Source organism: Amblyomma americanum, chromosome 8 (genome assembly GCF_052857255.1).
Source record: "Amblyomma americanum isolate KBUSLIRL-KWMA chromosome 8, ASM5285725v1, whole genome shotgun sequence".
In the NCBI taxonomy this organism is placed as follows: Eukaryota; Metazoa; Arthropoda; class Arachnida; order Ixodida; family Ixodidae; genus Amblyomma; species Amblyomma americanum.
Genome location: NC_135504.1, coordinates 88,500,879 through 88,524,645, shown reverse-complemented (window position 1 = coordinate 88,524,645; position 23,767 = coordinate 88,500,879). Strand labels below are relative to the sequence as shown.

Here is a 23,767-nt window from a genome sequence, read left to right as displayed (position 1 = left end):
AGAAGACCATCCCTGCCTGCGACAAGTGTGGAATCGTTGGGCATCGATCGGAGACGTGTCCAAACCTGCGACCGGACATCTGCGGAACCTGTGGAACCCCAGTCGCTTAATTGGAGGGGGTGCGGGCCCCTCATGAATGCAATCCGCGATGCTCCGTGTGCGGTGGCGCCCACGTCACCAACTCTCGCGAATGTGCGGCAAAATACCGCACACCAAGAATGGCTGCCCTCATGGGGGCAAAGAGCAACAAGACGGCGCCCAAGAGGAGAGCCACCACCTCGGGCCCTCCCGGAGGAAGAGGTGAAGAGGCCAGCCAGGGAACCTCCAATACCAAGAAACAGCCGCAACTCACCACCGATGGGAAACAACCACCGGAGGGGCCCCTAAACCACACAACGGCCCGGAGAAGAAACGGCAAACAACGCAGACGCAAGACGGAGCCCCCAGGGCCTGGGCCAACGTCGTCAAAAACGGACACCAGGTGAGAGGTTCCAGCGGGGCTGCTTCTCTCTCCCCCTCTCCTTCCACTCTCCTCCTTAAGACACAAAGTGTCGGGCAAAACGAAGAAATGGCAGCACCCAGGGCCCAAAATGAGAAGCTGCTGAACCAAAATGCGCTACTGTTAAAGAAAATCACCGAACTAGAGCCCAAAATGAATCATACTCCCCCTCCTCTTCCCTCAGTTCCCCCTGCGGTCGAGATTATGGAGAGTGAGGCCGCGGCGCCTAAGGCGACCCAAAAAGCAGAAACCTCACTCGAGGCCCGTCTCGAAGCACGTTTCGAGGCACGATTTACCGCCATCGAAGCACGTTTCGAGGCACGATTCACCACTATCGAGAACCAAATTTCAATGCTCGTCCAAGCCTGCTCCACTTTTCAAGAGCAAGTTACCCAAAAATTTGCTCAAATCCCCGAGATGATCGCCCAGCAAATCACCCAGTTTGCCCAGACGGTCCCCGGGATGATTACTCGACAAATCGCCTCGAATAAACGCCGCAAAACTACCAAAACCATTATTTCAGAAGACGAGGACGATAGCTGTTCGCTCACCGGCTCGGAGGACACTCAAACCTCCGACAGCACTGGCCCCGGGATAGCATCGTTAGGTCCTTTCGCTAACATAAACAACAATCATGGCTTGCAACAACCCCAAGACTAAACAACCCCCAAACCCAATTCGGTCTCCCCTGTCCAAATTGCCCAATGGAACTGCCGCGGGTTCCGCTCCCGTGCTAAGCGGGCGGACCTCAGACTTTTCCTATCAACCCTCGATTCTCTGCCGGCAGTGGTTGCCCTCAAGGAGCCAGGGAGTGGCGCCACTCTTACAAATTATATCACCTTCCAGCAGGACCTCTCTTCCTGCATCTGCGTGCATAAAAGTTACACGGCCAATTTGGTCGACCTCGACCTCCAAACCGATTTCTCGTACGTGATGGTGACACTCCTTCCGCTCAGGAAAAGAAACGCACCACTCCACATACTCAACGTTTACTGCTCCCCAAAGCTCAAAAATGCCACTTTCGCGACGCTCTTTAGTCGTGCCCTAAAAACAGCAGGCAGGGACCCCCTAGTAATCCTGGGCGACTTTAACGCCCCCAGCTTGCTGTGGGGATACGTGCGCGAAGAGAAGCGAGGACGCAAGCTGGCGGACCTCGCGTCCACGCTAGGCCTAACTCTCCACACAGACCCTGCATACCCAACGCGAGTGGGCAACTTCGTGACCCGTGACACGTGTCCGGATCTTACCTTCACCAAGAACATCAGACATGCTGAGTGGACAAACACCGAGGAAACCCTCGGCACCGAGCACTGCTTCATCCAAATCACCGTTAGGACTACACCGTTGGCAAGACCCCACGCGCAAGCCCGACTCCCCGACTGGAATGAGTTCCGGCAATCTTACACAAACCCGACCCCCATTCGCGAACGTGGATACCACGCGTGGACTCAGGAAGTGGTTACATACCTTCGTTCGATACAGAAAGAAATTCAACTCTCGGAGGCCACGCTGGAGGTGGATAACCACCTCCTGCACCTCTGGGAGGCACGGCATAGCCTGGTCCGCAGATAGCGCCGACAGAAACACAACAGGAAACTTAAAGCCCGGATCACCGAGCTCACCCAGCGAGCGGCAGAGTACGCAGCCCAACTCGCCGACTCCAACTGGGTAGATCGCTGTAACACGGCAGTTATGCAAATGTCAAACCGAAGTACGTGGCGTCTTTTTCGCGCCCTAATCGACCCAACACAGACTCGTGCAGAGACGCAAAAGCATCTCCAACGGGCTATCCACAGCTTCGATGGAGATACTTCTCAATTGGCAGAACAACTACGAGACTAATACCTTTGCACTCAACAGGACCCCCGAGGGCCCGCGTACTCTTATGCAGGTTCCGAGAATGCGGAGTTGGATCGTCCGTTCCAACTGTACCACCTGAAGGCGGCACTGGGTAAAATGAAGCGAGGAACGGCGCCGGGAAGGGGCGAAATTACCGTGAAACTTTTTGCCAACCTCCCCGACCCCGCCTACGAAGACCTCCTCGCGTACATCAATTCTATGTGGCGAGGCGAGGAACCCCTCCCAATCGAATGGAAGACCGCTCTGGTCTCTCATTCCCAAACCCGGCAAAGCCATAAACACGGACGACCTTCGCCCCATCTCCCTTACGTCTTGTGCGGGAAAGCTTATGGAAACGATGGCGCGAGATAGACTGTCCGAATTTTTGGAAGACCACAACGCATTCGCTGACACCATGTACGGTTTTCGCCCGCACCGATCCGCGCAGGACATTCTGCTACAACTCGATCGAGAAATTCTCAACCCCGTCGAATACCCCCTAAGCGACAAGGTATTACTCGCCTTAGACTTAAAGGGCGCCTTCGACAATGTCAAACACGAAAGCATCTTACAACATCTTTCCCAGACCAACTGCGGTCGCAGAACCTTTCAGTATGTCAAACAATTCCTATCTTAGCGACAATCCATCATCAGGATACAAGACGGAGAACACGGCCCTTACCAGCTAGGAACTCGAGGAACCCCGCAGGGCGCGGTTCTTTCTCCGCTCCTTTTCAATCTCGCCATGATGAATCTCCCGGCCCAGCTGGCGAAAGTCGAAGGCATTCAGCATGTGTTGTATGCTGACGACATAACCATCTGGGCCAAACACGGCACAGTCGGTGACATAGGAACCCACCTGCAGCAAGCGGCAGCGATCGTAGATGCCTACGCTCGCCATTGCGGCCTTCAGTGCTCCCCGGCTAAGTCTGAATTTGTGCACATTCGCCCATCACCAAAGTGCGATACCAAACTGGAACTATCCCTGCCTAACGGCCCCATACCGGAACACGACGAGATCAGAGTACTTGGTCTTTTCAGCCACAAACATAGACGAGTTGAAACAACACTAGCCAGACTGTGCAAGGTAGGAACTCAGGTAGGCCGAATGGTCCGCCGGGTCTCTAACAAACGCGGGGGGCTACGATGCAAAGACGCCTTGCGGCTGGCGCATGCCTTCGTAACCAGTAGAGTCCTCTACTCGACCCCCTACCTTCACCTTCCGAAATCTGACGAAAATGCCCTCGAGGTAGTCCTCAGAAAAATGTACAAGTGTGCCCTGAACCTCCCGGCAAACGCGTCTAACCAACGCCTCATGGGCCTGGGGATGGTTAACACATTCGCCGAGCTTCGGGAAGCCCACTTGACGAACCAATACACTAGACTCTCGAAAATGCCATCGGGTCGCCGCCTACTAGCCCGACTGCACATTCGCCATCACACAACACTCGTGGATGAGCGCGCACGTGTCCCCGAGATTTGGAGACTCGCCCTGAACGTGCGACCTCTCCCGGCCAAAATGTCAAAGGAAGACCATAGTGGCAGACGCCTCGCGCGGGCGGAATCTCTAGCCTACGACTACGGTGACAAACACGGAGTCTTTTACGTGGACGCCTCCGGACCCCACCGTGGGGGGTGGTACACGGCCGCAGTCGTACACAAGAAAGCTACGGTGAACGGACTTACGTTCCGAGCTCAAAACATAACGCATGCGGAGGAGGTCGCTATCGCGCTAGCCGCCGCAGACCGGGACTCGCGGGTCATCATTACTGACTCGAGAGGGGCCTGTAGAAACATTGAACAGGGATACATTCATTTCTTAGCTTACCGCATTCTTCAAAACAGTGACTATCCCGGGGCCCCCGCTCCCCGAACGATAGTATGGGCTACCGCTCATCTAGGACTCGAAGGCAATGATATGGCAGATGCCTCCGCCCGCGCGCTAACTCTCCGGGTAACAACGCCTTCTAACCCTACCGCAGCGGATCCCGATCCCAAGCCCGTCTTTACCTTTAAGGAAATAACACAACTTTACCAATCTGAACATTCAATCTTTCCCAAGCCATGCAAGGACCTCACTAAGACGGAGGAACACATTCTCCTCCGTCTCTTCACCAAAACTCTGCTGTGCCCGGCAGTTCTGAAATTCTTTGATCCGGCTTGCACGGGAAAATGCCCAAACTGTGAGGAGAAGTCCTCGGATATCTACCACATGGTGTGGGCATGCCAGTCAATCCCGAACCTAGACCCCAAACCCAACCCCACCCCGGAGGACTGGGAGGCAGCCCTGCTCAACTGCTCCGACCTAACGAGCCAAAAGGCCCTAGTCGTCCGAGCCCGAGCAGCCCTGGAGGCCAATGGGCTCCTGCAACGAGGAGCCCACCTAGTGTTTGTAAGGGAGGGTCCCTTCAGGGCCCTCTCATACTTCCTCCATATATATTCCTAATAAAGTTTTCTCTCTCTCTCACTCACCTCAAGTATGGCCACAGGGCGATGAGGGTCTTTGAAATAAATGATAAACTATTTCCGCTCGAAAAATAGTGCGCGAAGAGGAAAGATCTCTAAGCAGACGACCGACGATCACATTTAATATTACGGAGTACACAGCACTTTATATTACGTAGCACTGTACCGTACTTCCATGAAGCAGCAATATCAGAATAAAAAAACACAGATGGTCAAGTACTAAGCTTGAACAAAATATTGTACACACTTGAATTCCAGTAGCAAACAGGTAAGGGAAAAAAACACCTGCGCACTAAAACTGCGAAATGTCACATGCTGTTCGTAGCGGGGATTAGTTCTTCAAATTTTAGGGACATCACACTCAACAAAGCGATAAGTGTAGTCAAACTGTTTAATTTCGTGGCATACGGAGCGTTTCACATTGTAAGTATGATCGCATTGCTAAGGAGGTTCTGTTGATTCCTGAAAAAGGTTATGCTGAAGCGTTAAATGGAGCAAGAACACAAACTTGCGCTACGAACTAACTTATGGTAATTGCGCACGGGTTCTGAAAGCTGTGATGCTTGTCAGGTGCGTAATCTGAGTAACAGAACCTTGCTGCTTGGTATTAGAGGATCCTATTTTATGACATCAGTTTGGGGTGGATTTCAGATGGCAGGTGCGCAATTCGTTTGCACAAATGTCCAACAGAATGCCAAAGGTTGCATGTAAGAACATCTGTAGTGAGCCGTTTGTCGTGATGCCAAGATAATTGATTGGGGAAAATAATGCAGCATATACATTAATCTCTTTTTCTCAGTGGTTTCGCTCCTGTTGTTTGAAGAGTTGTAAATCGGGTTGCTTGATTGGTGAAAGACATAATTTTGTTTTATAGAAAAATTAGGCACTAACAAAAAGAGCAGGGCTCAGTGAAAGCTTTCGAATAAGATTCTAAAAAGCGGTCAGTGTAAAAACATATTGCGTTAGTGTAAAGTACACAGCCCTCACCCAGTAATATAATATGGCCAGAACACGACCAGGTGACACGCGGCGAAGAGAGGTGTTATTATTTTCACTAAAACCTTCAGCCTGAATACTCATTTAGTAGCATCTCTTTAGAAGAAAAATTGAACAATCATTAAGTTTTCTCATTTTATGACTTAATGGGAAGTACCGCGAGGTGTAAGTTTTTTGTTTTAAGTTCGAACGAAAGTATTATAACTTAAAACACGCAGAAACGCGGAATTTTATACCATGAGAGCAAGTTATGTTCGCTGAAAAAAGTTCCTGAATCAAACGCTCAATTCTTTCAACTCTAACACTACTTTAATTACATTTGGCAGCATGTAATAACATGTCACCTTGTAAGATTCCATAACCCTGCGCAATAAGTAAAGTCAGCGTGCGCAGTTTGAAAATGATGTTCGTTTCCAGCCGAGGCTAAACTACCGTTGCCATCTATTGAACTTGGCTGGGAGGTAAACTGAGAGAGCTCTTTGCTCTTACGAACGTTTATAAAGTTAGTTTTAAAACGGAGACTTCGTAGCTACCTCTGGTGCACAAATTGCAAAATCCATGAATGACATCCACGCGCCTAATTTCTGAAAGGCATGTGATGGTTGGCACAGTAAAATTGCAGCCCGTTTTTTTTTTTCTGAAAATGTCAGCATACCATCGCATACGGGTGCGACTCTGCGGTCTGTATAACCATCGGGGCCTTGCACTGTTTAATGTTGCACACTGCCCCATTTCACGTTTTGATTTCTTTTTCCTCTTTTCTAGCTCTTGTTTTGGTTTGTATCGCGCTGCTGTCGCATTACACGCCTTAGATGGAGCTAGTCAGCGAGTGTCTCGTCTTAAAGGCTATTTCTCAAAAAGAAAGACAACATTCGGTGAATCATCGCATCTATAACACAAACCATTTGTTTAACTCAAGCTACTAACCTAAGGGATATCTGTAAAAATAGGTATACCGTTTTTTCGACAGGCTCACCTCACGAAGCGTACTAAATGTAGAAAAACTCTTTGGAGGGCTAATTGGTCCAGTATCACAGACAACTTGGCGTGAATATGGCAATGACGTGAGGAAGGAACAAACAGGACGAGACGGGCGCCTTCCTCGTCATGTTCTTCACTTATTCGCACTAAGATAACCGTAATAATGGTTTCAGGGTTTACATAAAGCATTCCTTCCCGCACCGACTGCTTATGTAACTGCAAGGCATATTACGACTTTAATGTCTCATCTGACATGTGAAGGCATAGCATGGAGGAAGGATTTGTGGTGCTCTACGAGGACGTTCAACTTACAGGACAAGTTTTCGGAAGAGGATCAACTTCAAGAAGAGAGCTGATATGTTGGCCTCAGTGTGCCGGAAGAAACCGAAAGATGCGCTATACACTGCCCCGCGTGACCTGCGCTATGTAAGCTTCAAATTTAAGTTTGCTTAACGCATGGAGTTTAAAGATTCGAAACTGATTTATCTTTAGTCATATAAAACAGAGCGCTGGGGCGCGTGGAAGATAGCTTGAAACGCACAAATGCAAGCCACTTTTCGGAAGATGGGAAAGATTTTGCCGTTCCCTTGCTGCCGGCACCCACACGAGTCAAGGTATGTTTTACCTCTAGAGACAGTTCACTTTTGATCCTGCCGCAGATAGCTAGCATTACTACAAGACATGCTCAATTTGCCGGTATCGGTGTCAACGTTGTAAAGCGAAATTAGAGGTGAAAAGCAGCGATACTTATTACTCAGAGCATTGTCGGTCACTGCGACACTTACATCTTACTATAAGAACTCCTAACGAAGGGCTCCGCGTTTTATGGGGACACGGGCGCGGCGAGAGTGCCAGCAGCTGCCGCGATTGCAGCTCCAGTTCCCACTAGAGAGAGCACCCGCGACACACCAGCGGTATGGGAGAGAGCAGCTCTTTGCTATCCGGTTTCAGTCTACCCTTTCTCTGTTTTGATGAACAGGTAAACACAAATGCGGTTCGAGGCTATTTGCCGTGGCTCTCGAGTTGCTCTCTCAGGACTCATCATAATACGTGCACATAAAACACTTACGATCATCGCGATAAAAGGTAAACTTGTCTCTTGCTACGTAGCATTCTGATGGACTCAAGGCCAGGATGCCGGTGCTGAAATAAAGAATAAAATGCGTAAATTAGGGCCGACAGCATACGTCAATTATCGCTGTTTTCAAGTAATTGATCAGGAACTAATTATACAATTGCATCCACCCGAACTCAGCCACACGGCTATAGAGAGGAAATCTAGGCATTTTCAGAAGCTACAAAAATAGATAAAAACTTCCTGGTCCTTGGATCCAACCCTCGCCAACCGCCTGACCGGGACCTCACACAAGTAAGGTTGGTCTAGTCGCCGGGCTTCAATCATTTAGCAAAGTGAAGCAACGGGATCGTCGTGCTAGGCAGTTGTAATTGATTCATGTGAATCTTTCGCGAAAACAAAATGAAGACAGTCGAAATAACGCGGACGGCAGCATCTTTTAGATAAATTCAGCCGAAATAATTTCGATGGGCTAAATACAGGGCCCCTCTATAATAATACCGCTATCACAGCCAAAACACAGAGGCGAATCCTTCTCACAAATTATTCACAAACAAATTTCTCACAAACTGCAATAACATGCACAGCGAATCTTTAAAGCTGCATTGCTGGCGTGTCACGCACAATTCTTGCTGCAAAATATGTGAATTGCATTCATTTATTCACAGAGGTATGTCTAAGTTGCAACATTAAACCAGAAACGGTATCCTAACGTATTTAGCAAAGCAAGGTAAAACTGCAAGCAGCCAAAAACGCAAGAAGCGAGCTCGTAGACTACTAGCAGCAGTGCTAATTTTATCTACAGAAGAATCAGCCTTTTTTTCTAATCCTACATATGCACAGGCTCTTGATGTATCATTCTTGATTTTCTATATTGACAATTTTTGAACCTGAGAATTAGTGCACTGTGATATTTTTCGGAGGCAAGCAGAGGTTAACGTAATTAAATATCGCGGTGATGACGGTTTTGCCAATAAATCAACTTTTTTTACATTTCTGCTATGTAGGGATGAATAGGCTAAGATAATGCAAATTCTTCACCTTCTTTCAAAAGTTTTATTGTTTGAACATTAGGCAGGTAACAAAAATCAATCTGAACATTTCACAGGTTGAGATTAAAAATGGCAACTAAAGTCATTTTACCGAGAAATATGCTTGGACTCTCAAGTTAAACGACCCGTAAGGTACATGGGAAGGATGTGTCGGGTTTAATGCACAGACCTTGACTAATTAACTTTTCATGAAAAAAACCATAAAGGGGACATTGGTCACGTTTGTAGCCCAGTGGTATTACATAGTTTATTAACTTGTGTATTTGATGCGCTGCCACCTCCGAAATTAAGAGTTGTATAGAGAGGGTACTTACATAAAATGCCATCAAGAAACGAATCAATACAATAGCGAAAAATACCTAGAAGTAAAACAAAGAACCACACACACGCAAAATCAAGCAGAATCTGTCACTCCTTTGTTTCTCACTTTGAGCCGTTCGGTGCGAAGGTGATAAGTGCAGGCGAACTGAAGTTAACATAAGCTCCGTCTATCTCGTATTTGACGCATTTTGCGGCCCCTCCAAAGTCCTCGTCGTAGTAGTAATTCCTGTAGATCTGGTACCACTCCCCAACATCAGGATAGCACTGGGCATCAAAAGAGGGAAAGTCAATACATCGTGAAAACAACTGGCGCCGTTACCTAACTCGTTACCAGAAGCAGATCTTAATCCAGAAAACACAACTGTGTATAAGTATATCGTTTCTTTCAAATAACGCGCAATAATACCTAGACTGACGCCTCACGAGAGACGAGAGACCGGAAAAGTCATAATGCTAGGAGTCAGGCAGTCTTCTCTGAAATTTGAAGCAGCACAAAAATGAAACAGAGATCATGAAGAAAACCAGAAACATCAAGAGTAGCACTTGGGATGTCGTTTCTTGGTTTCTATCTCTCCCTTGTGTTTTCGAGTGTGAATTGAGAGAGAGAGAAAATATTTATTTCCCGTTCCTGGTTCGGGTCACCGTCATGTAGGAGATTCAGAGGCCGTATTGTCCAACACGTATGCGATATGTGAAACGAACAGTGGCACAGATTATTACGCTTAGACCTAGCCCGCACCAAGTTTTTAATTTCAGTGCGCCGCCGTTTATCTTTAACACGGTCGCATTTGATAGTTCCTTCCAGAGCACTTTTGAGCCCTTTTTAAGAATACTTATCTGCACTTTCCAGCGTATGTGCTGTTCATTCCATCTGAATTTTTTTATTAACAAGGCTTGCAGCAAACCGAGTTTAACGGGCCGAATCTGCGCTTAACCTGTCAAAGACCCCATTCGAGGGTATTGCAATAACTTGAAAACGTGGCGACTGCCTTGTAAATTACTACAGGTACAGAGCTCTCTCACAATATTAGCGATAGGCTTATCTTCCTATTCCCCAACAACTCGAGGGGGTTTTCATGTTAGAGCATGCTAGGATCGCTCATTAAAAGAGGAACATAATGCGCGGAATGAAGGCTGTGCCTGGTTTCTCAAAGTTGGTCGAACCATCAATGGTCCAACCTTTGCGGGTAAAAGAATTGCAAAAGTGTCCAAGGAGATCAACTTCTTAGAACTCTTGTCTGGGCTAGTTGTTACATGAGATCTACTAAAGAAGACAGCGCGAAAAACGAAGACAAAGGAGGTGTGAAAGAAGGCATCGGTCCTTTCGTTTTGTGTGCCTCCTTTGTCTTCGTCTGTCGCGCTGTCTTCTTCAACAGGTCAACTTATACTTGCTCAAAGGGAAGTTTGAAGCCAGTTGAAGGCGGAAGTCAGCTGAGAGTAGCGCTGATAAGACGAAGGTGACACTGATTATGTGTGCTCGTATCCGCATGCGTTTCAGTCGCTGGACACATTCTCGGCCTGCAACGACCTGCTTGAGCACCGCGCACTGCCCGCGAAGATTCCAGGGCTGGGTCGTCGTGCATCACAAGAAAGGCAGACTGTGAGAATTCATGACCATCATCATCATCACTGCAGCACCAACTGCGCCCACTGCTCTCACTGACCTCCATTTAACCGTGCCCTGCGCAGGCTTAACCATTTTATCCCCGCAAACTTTCTAATGGAATCTGCCCCCCCCCCCCCCCCCGATCCATTGTCCTCCACCTGATACTTTTACGTTCACTTTGAATTCACTTTTACACTAAGGCACCATCGGTGCTTTATATGCCTCGCCACTGCTCATTTCCTCATCTTTACCTAAGTTTTGATATCTTTAACTCGTGTTTGTTTTCTAACTAAATCTGCTCTGCTATCTTTCACAATCACAATGCTCTCGCATTTTGAGCTCAGACGTTTACTGGACAAACATCAACATTGGCTGATTCATTTTAATGCATGCAGCCTCTGCAAAACTAATAATGGCATTAGGAAGTCTATCGCTTTGATGCACCACTCGTTTTCTTTCATTTGCATATCATTATTATCTAGCCGAATATTGTCATCGCCCTAATCACAGTCATGGCGGCTCTGTCATTTCATTTCTTCTTGTGTTACATAAACTCGTAGGAATGACTTACTTATTAACGCTTCCTATTGCGAAGCAGTCGATCCGGATTGAAATTTAGTCATTATTTCCTGTTAACCATAAGAGTAAATCCATCCCGGGCTGCATTTATTGATATCCTTCATCTTCTGAGTCCGATTTTATTGATTCAATTGATGCAATCATTCGTAACCTTTCTCGGGAAAATAAAGAAATAATATTCAGTGGAGACCTAAATATCAATCTTTTCGACACCAGCTCCTCTATATACAAAGCCTATATTGATTGTTTTACTGGCTACGGCTTTGAATGCCTAACTGATTCGCCGAGTACATATACCTCCCAGGGCACTCATTCGTTAATCCATCATGCACTTTCAAATTTATCGCTTTCTTTCGTTTCCGGAATGGTAAACGTCGAAATAACTGACCATTTTCCTATATTCGTATCCATTAACACAACAGCATTCTGCCCCAATCGCATGTAGTTAACATCTGTATTTATTGACACAGCTTTTATTGAATCCCTGACTAGTAACGATTGGTCAGTTTATAATTTTCGCGAACCTCTGCAGGCGCTTGAGTACTTTTGCACGTCTTTCTTACAGGTCGTTTCCTCTAGCACTACTGCTGTCAAATGTACAATGAAATTCAAAATCGCATTTAACCCTTGGAAGAATAATGCGTTTTTGGAAACCATTCGCAAAAAGAATAATCTGTATCAGAAAACTTAAAAAACAGCCTTATAATTTTGCGCTTGCAGCCCTCTAAAAGAAATATTCTGAATGCGTAGAAACTCCCACTCGCGCGCACTTGCCATCGAACTAGCAAGTCGCGCAAAAAAAAACATTATGTGGAGAGAGAGGGAGAAACAACTTTATTGATTCGAGCTCGACGTCTGCTTAGACACCGTCGATGGAAGTGGTTCCCTCTTCACGGGACCCATATGCTTCCCTAGCCGCCTGGCCCCTGGAGATCAGGACGAGCTGGTCTTCCACGGCGGGGCTGGTTAGCAAGGTCTCCCATCGCTCGGTAAGGGAGGGAGAGGGATGGGGTGGGGTAGTGGGGCAGGTAAGAGGCGGGGGGATTTGCTTGTTGAAGTCGCATACTCCAATGACATGTTGGAGCGCGCCTAACTGCGCCTTGCAAAAATGTGGAAGCGTTCAACTTTGATAAAAATAATTCCAAGAAACAGTGGAAAGTCTTGAAGGAATTTTTGAACGCACGTTCTAAACTTCCTTGCAATAGTATGTCATGCCATCAAACCTATAAATAATGCTATTGTTTTCTGCAATCACTTCTTATCATCCTACAATAATCCGTACCCAACTTCACAAGCAAACAAGCACCGTACTTCACATTCATTATACCTATTTCCAGTCACCCCTGAAGTACACCGAACTATTCCTAAACTAAAAAAAATACGAGCCCAGTCTTAGGTGACATTTGTGTGCGCCATTTAAAATTCGCTGCTCCTATTTTATCTGATGTAATCGCCTATGGATATTATCAACCTAATTTTCAAAACTGGAATTTTCCCTGATATTCCAAACAAAGCAAAAATGATTCCAGTGTTTAAAAAAAGGTCACAAAGAGCTTGTAAATAATTAGCGGCGAATATCTATATTTTCAACTAAAGTTATAATATTGTGGATTACCCTTGGGAAAAATAATTACTTAAGTAAGGTTCACTTACTAAAAACTTGCCAATTCAGATTGAGTTCGGGAAGTTCTACTAATCTTCCGCTGCCTCGCCTTACTGACTGTTTTAAACAATCACTGGACATTGGTATAATATAGTTGGCTCGGTTTTTAGACTTTACTAAAGCTTTCGACACGATTAATCCCTATAATTTATTGCCAAACTTGAAGCTCATTTCATAACTGGTCCCTCTGTAGCGTTTCTAAAAAACTATTTATTTGATAGACAAAACGTGGCGTTCGTTGCTGATTCATTTTCTGAATTCAAGGTAACCAACATAGGTGTCCCACAAGGGAGTGTATATTGCAACCGCGCAAAACGACGAGGGACGAAGAGAAGAATGCACAAGACACAACGCGGAACTTCAAATGAGGTTTACTAGAAGGAAAAGCACATATATACAAGATTCGTAATCACACCTGATATACAGCAGACACCATCACGTGACAATGACATGCGGGCGCACGTGGCACAAGTTAGCATCAAGATAGTTGAATTCCTTCTTTGACAAGTTATATGTAAGTGGTGCTTATGCAATGGTCATTTTCTTTTCTAATGCTGTAGGCTTGGGGCGCTCGACTACTGATCCGGAGTTCCCGGGTTCGAACCCGACCGCGGCGGCTGCGTTTTTATGGAGGAAAAACGCCAAGGCGCCCATGTGCTGTGCGATGTCAGTGCACGTTAAAGATCCCCAGGTGGTCGAAATTATTCCGGAGCCCTCCACTACGGCACCTAATTCTTCCTTTCTTCTTTCACTCCCTCTCTTATCCCTTCCCTTATGGCGCGGTTCAGGTGTCCAACGATATATGAGACAGATACTGCGCCATTTCCTTTCCCCAAAAAACCAATTATTATTATTATGCTGTAGGCTTCAAAAATTTCCCTGCTAAGCTGAGTCGGTAATTTTTTTAGGACAGTTGTGTCTCCGAACCTGGGCGTGCAGTTACGGCAATGGCTACAATGTTTCGCCAGTTCACCGCCCCCCGCCAATGATTCAACGGCTGCGCGGTGCTCCTGAAGTCTAACATTCAGGCAACGTCCAGTTTGCCCTATGTAACAATTCCAACATGTGAGGGGTATTCGGTAAACCACCCCTGTTTTGCAGGGAACGAACCTGTCTACGTGCTTAGAGCGGCATTCGTTCTTTTTTCATTTCCCTGCACCATATTGCACGTGCCTCAAAGCATCTTGGGCGCCGTGATGACCACCGGGACCTCACATTTCATGGCCACTTTTTTGAGGCGATGTGAAATCTGGTGGAAGTACGGCATAGCCACGGGTCTCCGGCGGTGCGGTTCTTCACTTAGGCAGTGCTTCGGTGGGCATCGAGCTTCCTTGGCAAGGGCTTCTATCACCGAAGTGACCAGCTCACAAGGGAAACCCCTGTTACGCCCCAGAACGCTCAGCCTCTCGGTGCTTCGGTGGCCGCATTCCAGCAAGTCAGCCTGCCGCCATTTAGTTCAGTCGAGGAAAGCAGGACCGTTGAAACGCCAACCGGACAGCTTTATTCCAGCCAGGCAAATCTCGGCACGAGCCCGAGATGCCTGAGGCACGTGCCAGCGGCCGCGAACCTCACGCGAGCGCGCAGCAGCGCAGCCAAACCAATCCACGCAGACGGCCTAGCCGCTGCATGTGGCTGCTGTCTACAGCACATTTTGGCCTAATAGCCCGCGCGCATGGCTCCTGCAGGTTGAGGCGCATTTGCAGCTTCAACGTATCACCGGCCAGGAGACCAAGTTGCTCCACCTTGTGTCCTCCTTGCCTCCTAACGTCGCTGAAGACTTAGTGGACGTCATCAGTCATCAGCTGGCCGGAGACGGCTCCACCCTTCGACACGTTAAAGGCAACTATCATCGACCGCAAGTCAGCGCCCGAGCGCAGCAAACGCTAGCAGCTTCTTAGTGCTACTTAGCTTGGTGGCAGCCGCCCTTCGAAGCTCCTCCGTCGCATGCTCCAGCTCCTTTGAGACTCCGCTGCTCAGCACGACCCAATCGGCGTGAGTTGTTCGTTCAACGTCTTCCCCAACACACGGTCCCCATGCATCCTCACTTCTGCGGGTGATGTTTCATTAGACAAGCTCGCTGAACTCGCTGACCTTGTTGCGGACTACTCACGGCACCCCAACGCCGGCTCTGTGACCACTCCGCCTCCAACTACTACCGCAGACTCCCAGCTTGCCAGCATCGAAGGTCGAATTGATGCTCTTGCCAAGCGGCTTGGTGTCCTCGCGCCCTTACCACGCCGAATTTTCCGTCACGCCGCCGACGCGCGGCCAGACACCTTGCCCTCGGGATGTATGCTGGTACCACCGTGCCTTCTGCAGCTCTGCTCTCAAGTGCACCCACTCGTGCTCCTGGTCGGCAAACGCTGCGACCGGCCACTGACGGGGGGAAGTGGTGCTGGGGGACGGGCATGCCACGTGTTTTATTTTTCGGACAAGATCACTGACGCACGCTTCCTGCTCGACACGGGAGCACAGGTGAGCGTCATAGCGGCCTATTGGCCAGGTCGCCGTAGCAACAACCAGACCTCCCCGCTTCAAGCAATCAACAACACTCCCATTCGCCCGTACGGGGGCAATGGAAAGAAATGAAAACAGAGCGCAGCCTACAAACTCCGGTGTTCGCATTCCTTTTTATCACACTTTTACTTTGGTGGTAGCAAGAGTAAGCTAGAGTCGTCAGTGATGCATTTCAGGGTGACTCTAACGTACATATATTTCTTACCAGCCAGGTAAAAGCACCATGAAAAGAAATTCGAACAGTGGAGCGCGTAGGCGCCGCTTTGTTCTCGTTTCTTTCTATCGCGACAGTACGGCCAGCGGTCCCTGACTCAACCTGGGATGGCACAGCACGTTTTGTTGGACCTTCGTTATCGCTGACTTCTCGCAAGCTGTTCTCGCGCGGTCTTCCTCAGTTTCTTCAACCTAACTGTTGGCATGCACGCTCATAGATCTCAGCTCGCACCTCTTTGTCAACGGCTTCCTCGCCACCGCTGCGACGACGGGGCTTCGCGCTGTCGTCCCTGTTTCGCCGTATGCGAAAGTTCTCGCTGATTTTCCTAATATAACAAAGCTGCACACCAGAGAGTCACCGGTGAAGCACTCTATCACTGACCACATCGTCACTTCGGGGCCTCCGGTGTATGTTCGCCCTCGCCGCTTGCCTGAAGAACGCCTCGCTATCGCTCGCCTTGAGTTCCAACATATACTTGAACTCGGCATAGTACACCCTTCCTTTTGAGACTGGGCATCACCACTTCACATGATACAAAACAAAGATCCGGGTGACTGGAGACCATGTGGAGATTACCGCGCCCTCAATTGTCACAATTTACCAGACCGCTATCCACTTCCTCACATAAAGGACGTCACATCAAATTTGGCTACGTGCACGATCTTCTCTAAAATTGACTTAGTGAAGGCTTAGCCCGCTGATATTCCAAAGACGGCCATTACCACACCGTTCCTCCTCTTTGAGCATGTGCGGATACTTTTTCGCTTGCGCAACGCAGCACAGACTTTTCAGCGAACTATCAACGAGGTTACGCGAGGCCTCGACTTCGTGTTCGCTTACATCGATATCTCCTCGTCGCAAATTCATCCGGTTCTGAGCATGAAGCCCATCTGCGCGCCCTCTTCGATGGACTTGATGAATATGGGCTCGTCGTCAACCCGAACAAGTGCCTCTTCGGCGCAGCCACAATAGAGTTCCTAGGCCACCTTGTCACTCCCTAAGGTATTCTGCCTCTCGACATTCGTTAGGTTGGGGCACGGGACGTAGCGGAGAGGATAGGCGAAATCGGTTATAGAAGAGTCAAAGCCATTCAACGTTTTCCTGCCCCAAGTCACTTAAAAAATCTCAGAGAATTCTTGGGCATCCAGAACTTTATTTGCCACTTTCTCCTGGAGTTCGGCCTCTTCCCTGGAGCCTCCGACCGATCTCTTGGTCGCCAAAAAAGATTCTGCTGCGCCACTTGAGTGGACTGAAGACGCAGCAGGTGCATTTGCTGGTGCTAGGAAGGCGCTCGAAGACGCCATTTTGCTCATACATCCAGTTCCTGACGCTCCGCTGCGCCTTGTCACCGACGCCTCGACCACTGCCGTCGGCTCAGTTCTCGAGCAGCACGTCTCTAGTTGGCAGCCTCCCGGTTTTTCTCACAAAAGCTGAAGCCACCTGAGACTAAATACGGCACCTTCGGTCGAGAACTGCTCGCTGTGTACTTCACCATCAAGCATTTTCACCACTTCCTGGAGGGCCGAGACTTTCACGTCATCACGGACCATGAACCCTTGACGTTTGCCTTCCAAAGAAACCACAGCACCTATACTGCACGTGATATTAGACAACTGTGTTTTATCTTCGACTTTACAGTGGATCTCCGCCACGTCCATGCCCGGAGAATACTGCTCATGATGCGCTTTCCTGTGTTAGTACCATGGCGTCCGAATCACCAGTGGACATGGGGAAGCTAGCGGCTGCACAGCACAACGATCCAGAGCTGCATCGTCTTCGCTCCTCATCCACGTCCGTGTCCTTCCCCGAATGTCTACTGCCGTTTTCCTACTATTTCATTGCATGCGAGACAAACACTGGCGTCTCTCGCTCTTACCAACCTTTGGCTTTCCAGTGCAAGTGTGTGTGTGTGTCCTCTCTGTGTCCTTGTCTGCCAGCGCTGCGATTCCATAATGTTTGGCTTTCCGTTGCACCATTTTTCAAAAATTGCATCGCATGAGCCACCCTGGCATTCGTGCGACGCAGAAGCTGGTCTCATCTCGTTTCCTTTGGCCAATCATCAATGCCGACGTCCGCCACTGGGAGACGTCCGCCAATTCAGCCTACCCTCCCTCCCCACCCCGAAAAAAAAGTTAACCTCGACCTTGAAACAAAATTAATGTCCAGATCCATGATATAATAGTGTAGCGGAAAACGGGATTAGGGACAATGGAAGACGCACGCAACACAGGTACTAACTTCCGACTGACAGAAACCTAGGCGACCAAGACGAACGTCACCTGTGTGGACAAAGATGCGCATGCGCCCGGAAAAAATTACGAAATTCAGGTGAACGAAGAACTACGGACATGCACGACTGAGCGATTGATGAAGAAGGCCAGCTCGCCATTTATCTTCCAATGCAGCGATACTCGCTGCAGCAATTATTTCACGCGTTACCGATTCCGGTGTCTGGCCACGATGTCCGTTTCCACCTTCTGTTTCCGTCTTTCAGCGTTATTTCATCATCCCTGTGTTGTGCACGTGTATAAAAATGAATCCTTTATTTTCGTTTTCCATTTCGTTTTGCAAGTGCAGTTGTACTGCAAGATAGGCCTTTGAAAAAAAGCAAAAAAAAAACAATGGCCTCTCAGATGTGCACTGTATGCCTCGCCATTGCTTCTGATGTAAAGATGGCTGGAGCACCGTTAAGCTGCCGATAGAGCAGCATTTCCTCCAGCCACCTATTTTCGCTCTTCTGTATTCAGCGGCGAAAATAAACATGACTATTAATATTATTATCGGGCACTTATCCAAAAATGGCACGCAACCACACTCCTTGCAGTGCAAAGCCAGATTACTGCCAGTAAAAGTTTTAAAGTTGTTTTTGTGTTCACGAAGACTCTCATGCATGCAAAGACTAGATTGGCCAACATACCGCTAGCCAGAAGAAAGGTGGATGTCATAAACAATGCAGTACATTTCACGATTTTTTTCCTCTGATTAATGAAGAACTGCAGCTTTTCGGGACGTTTATCGGCGGGCAAAGATTTTTGCATAGCGCACTTAGTTTTTCAGAGGCTGGAAAAATCCCGCGAACAATCGCTTTCGTCCCATTTTCTTGAGATTATGGGACAGGACATGAATGTAAGGAAAGACAGCAATTTTTCCTTTCTTTCTTTATGAAGGCACAGACTGTAGTTCATCTTTCTGGCGCTTCTTCTTCAGTATGTCTTCAGCGACCGAAACCCAGATATCAGCTGGGTAGCCTGCTTCATGGAGCCTTGCGGGTTGTTCGGGAAAGCTCTGGCTGATTAGGGGGGGGGGGGGGTGGCATGACTTTTCTGGGACATTTTTCAAGCTTAAAAGAATAATGTCTCGCTTTTACGAGTTTAGAATATGCAGATGTGTAGAGAAGTAGAGGTTTGTTAGCGCGATGCCCACATGGTTATCTACGCACACGGTTGTCCAGGAATTTAAAACGAATATCAAGAAGCGGGTCTCGTTTTCAGTTGGCATTTCCTTAATCAATAGCAGCGGTGAAAAACACTCCTGTACTTTAGATAAAATGCCGGATGCCACAAGCTCTAAGAATGATGGTGTACACTCAACCAGAAAAAAGAAATCGTCAACAAATCGAAAGATTCTGACCACATGTGGGCTGGATGTGGTCAGAATCTTTCGTTTTATTGACAATTCCTTTTTTTTTTGGTTGAGTGTACGCCATCGTGCTTAGAGCAGGTGGCATCCGGCATTTTTTCTAATGTACAGGAGTGTATTTCACCGCTGCTATTGATTAAGGAAATGTTAACTGACAACGACATCCGCTTTCTTGAGATCCGTTTTAAATTCCTGTACAACCACATGTGTTGGAGCTATTCCCCTCGGACTAACAAACCTCCACTCCCCTACAGATCTGCACATTCGAAACTCGCAAAATGAGGCATTATTAATTTTAAGCTTGAGAAATGCAATAAAAAAGTCATGCCTCCCCCCCCTCCCCCCCTAATCAGCCAGCGCTTTCACGAACAACCCGCAAGACTCCGTGAAGAAGGCTACCCAGCTGATATCTGTGTTTCGGTCGCTGAAGACATACGGAAGAAAAAGCGCCAGGAAGGTCAACTACCGTCTGTGCCTTCAGAAAAAGAAAAGCAACATTGCCGTCATTTCTTACATTCATTGCTTTTCCCGTAATCTCAAGAAAATTGGGACGAAAGCGAAAGTGCGCTATGCAAAAAACTTTGCCCGCCGATAAACGTCCCGAAAAGCTGCAGTGCACTGAAAAGCTGCGGTCCTGCAATCAGAAGAATAAATTCGTGAAATGCACTGCATTGTTTATGACATCCACCTTTCTTATGGCAAGTGGTGTGTTTGTCAACGAGATCGTTGCTTGAATGGGAGCCTTCGTGAACACAAAAACAACTTGAAAACGTAAACTGGCAGTAATCTGGCTTTGCACTGCAAGGAGTGTGGTTTTGTGCCATATTTGGATAAGTGCCCGATCGTGGGCACACTCCTGGATAAGTTAACACGTGAAATTATTGAAGCAGCTCGTATCGCTGCTTTGGAAGATAAATGCGTCAGCAAGTCCTCTATCTCCCTGCCCAAAAGAGAGCTGCCTTCTTGAACAATCGCTGAGCAATCTGTAGTTCCTCGATCACCTGATTGTCATACTTTTTCCCGGGCACATGCGCCTGTTTGTCCTCACGAGTCACTTTCGTCTTGGTCGCCTAGGTTTCTGTCAGTCGGGATCGTGTTGCCACCTGTGTTGTGCGCGTCTTCCTTTGTCCCTTGTCCCATTTGGCGCTGCACACACATACCATGGATCGCCATTACCGACATGCCCAAGGTTTTACCCTTGTCAATGTCCTTGTCTCTTGCCAGGCTAATTTAACTATGACCCACACAATGGTGACCTCAAAATTTGATGGCCGTAATTTTCAAATTTGGCCTTCCCCACACGCGAAATCTGACCTCAGATTTCAAACAAAATAGATATCCAGGCTGATTGTACTATGGGCAATAAACGCTTACCTCGAGATATGGCCTTGGCCAAGTACAAATTAGGCCCACCTCTAACCTCTTAAATTTGACTTCGGATTATACCGAAATCGATATGCAGGCTAAGTTGGATGTCCAGCATGACGGTGGCCTAAAGATTTCACGCGCGCTAGACGGCTAAAACCTAAAAATGAGTGCTTAAACCGAATACATATAGCAGCCGCAGATAAGAAATCAAGCCTAGAGATAAGAATCACCAAAATCATAGAAACACAAGCACAAAAATATCGCTAGGCCATCAGTGTAACAGATAAATCACGGTTATTTTGAAAGCAGGCATTTTGGGTATGGAAGGCGGCTTCTGCGGCTCAATAATCCTGCGCTAGTGGACACCAGAATAAAAGTCGGTAATGTTAACTAATTAGCCAGTTAACTAATTTCAGATGGATAACATTATAACTATTAGAGCCAGACAACTGGTTGTAATTATAAATTTATGATGCTGGTTAGTGGTTTCAATATAACATTTTCATAATTTCCAAAACTCGGCTACCTTCAGCGCTACGTCCCAACGAGCTTTCGCTACATTGTGCTAAAATATATGCGCTTTCAAAATGCATCAAGGCTAGCAGCCCTTCCAGTGCATGTAACCTGTCACGACAGCCAAATTTTTTCGAGCCCCAGCGCCAAGGGTAATAGCGTTTTCGAAATTAAAAACACTGATATCTCTATTACTTATGAGCGGCTACAAATATCTAACTGTAATCAGGGGTCTACCAGTAAAAGTTAAAAGTTAGTTATCAGACTCTTTCAAGCGCCTAACTAGTTAAGATTATTCAGCTGTTTTCTGATGTCCATCAACGTAGCTATTAGTGTGCCGCAGAAACCATCTAGACATCTAAAAATGCCTATATATAAAAATTCTAGCTATCCTTCGCCTGAAAGACCTGGTATAATCTGAATAGTCCTCTCTATACGCAATGCCACGTTTTCTGTCATGATATAAACAGCGCAATAAAGAAATTTACTTGGCGAATTTCATTTAGCTGGGGTCTGCGTTCTACCAAGACATGTGCAATGAGTCTCGTGTCCGGGAGTCTCGATAAATACTATGGGGTCAGCCCAGCAGCCCTTTTTGAGCGCTGTTTTGCTCTTTACGAGGGAGTCATATTTAGATGTCCACAGAAATTTGTCCACAAAATTTCCCCCTTACATAATTTAAACTAGAAAAGCGCCATTACACGTACGAGGTATTGCGCCTGATACTGCCTGAAATTCTGCACAGCTGAGTGGTGATAAACGGTGATTCAGAGGGGGCAACACATCGACAAATTGGCAACATATGGAGGACCGGATTCCTGTTCTTATGATTCGTCTTTTTTTATAGGCTTCATAAATAAATTTACAAAGGCACCTGTATCCGTCGATAGTGCTCCAACCACCCCCGGGTTTCAAAGGCCACATCGTTGTTGACTTTTTCAGCCGTACCTCATTAAAACTAGGTGCTCCCAGCTGTTGCAGCTGTGGGTACTTTAATGAGAACGCCACAGCACGCAGCTGCCTGCTGGCTGCAGCATTGGTCCGCCCCTGCAGGTGTGTTGTTTCTTTATATCAGTTGTCCAAGGACACTTGAAATGCTGCCCTGTTCGTGCCCTTTTCGAGCAATATCGACCTGTTTTATTACATGCTAAACACCTGCCATATTATCCGCCTGAGAATTTTCATCTGATTGGGAGTGTTAGGTACAATCATTTCTAAGTGACTACAGTGTAGAGATCTTAAGGTTGGCATTCACGTACAGCCCACTTCAAAGGTCTTTAGGTCACAGCGTCCAACTGTAGTGTAATGAATATTCCTTCACTTCTCCTTGCAGTGGAGCATTAAAAGGAACGTCAAGCAATGGTACTCTCTAGCGCAGGAAGAAACCTTCTCCCAGCATTTAAAGGCTCTGCTGCCTTTAATGGCGCCGCTATGGCTCCATAATGATAATCTAACGAAAAGTCTTTGGCCTGAGGACTTTTGACCAAGACTGGTGGCCATTGCTTCACTCTCCGCAAATGAGGCCGAAGTGTGTGTCATCATGAATTCGTTTTCTTGGAATTAACCGTAATAGTGGTCTCTCTTCGAGATCTTATTATATATATTTGTATTCTTTGGATTTCTATAGCTTTCCGCTTGGTGCAGCATGGACCGAAAAGGGAATGTTTTTGAATTAGACCAAAAGTGCTCCTTGAGTTTTACGGCCGAAAGCCGATTGAATCCTTTCCTGCCTCCCGCTCTTGTTTGAGAAGCCCATTCACAAGATGAATGGTCCCGCAGCATCACGTGACATACAATAGTCGGCTTAAAGCACGTCTTAAAATTGCCCACTGATATTGTGGAAAACACGGATGGTTTTTGTGTAGCAGAAAAACCGGTATATGAGGCATTCATCACTACTTCTGATACTATTACAGTCTGAATTGTGCTCATATTACGCTCGCGTAGTAGACAGCTCAATAAGGAGGGCACTTTTTCTTCTTACGTGCTCTGAATGCGAAAGCAATGACCTTTTATTTATATAATCACTTTATTTCGTTAATCATTTTTATCGTTTTCTTCATAATGTCACGCCCACTTATTTTCTCCGACACGGAGTTTCTACAACACGGAGTTTCTCCGACACGGAGTTACTCCAACACGGAGTTTCTCCAACACAGAGTTTCTCACACACGGACTTTATCCAACACGGAGTTTCTCCAACACGGAGCTTCTCCACCACAGAGTTTCTCCAACACGGAGTTTCTGCATCGCGGAGTTGCTCCAGCGCGGAGTTTCTCCAGCGCGGAGTCTCTACAGCGCGGAGTTTCTTATTACCAGACAGTCTTAAGGCAACGCATATACCAGGTTCACCAGTACTCACCAAGGAAAAACACGATTATGTGGACTGCGTCATATTTCCCGCGCTTTCGAAATAAATTTCATTTTTATTAACGTGAC

The 23,767-nt window shown here is 47.2% G+C and overlaps 1 pseudogene; it reads left to right on the top strand.

Annotated features, from left to right (window-relative positions):
- The first annotated feature begins 218 nt into the window (after nt 1-218).
- Nucleotides 219-23,767, top strand: part of LOC144102590 (uncharacterized) — a 46,410-nt pseudogene continuing 22,861 nt past the window's right edge.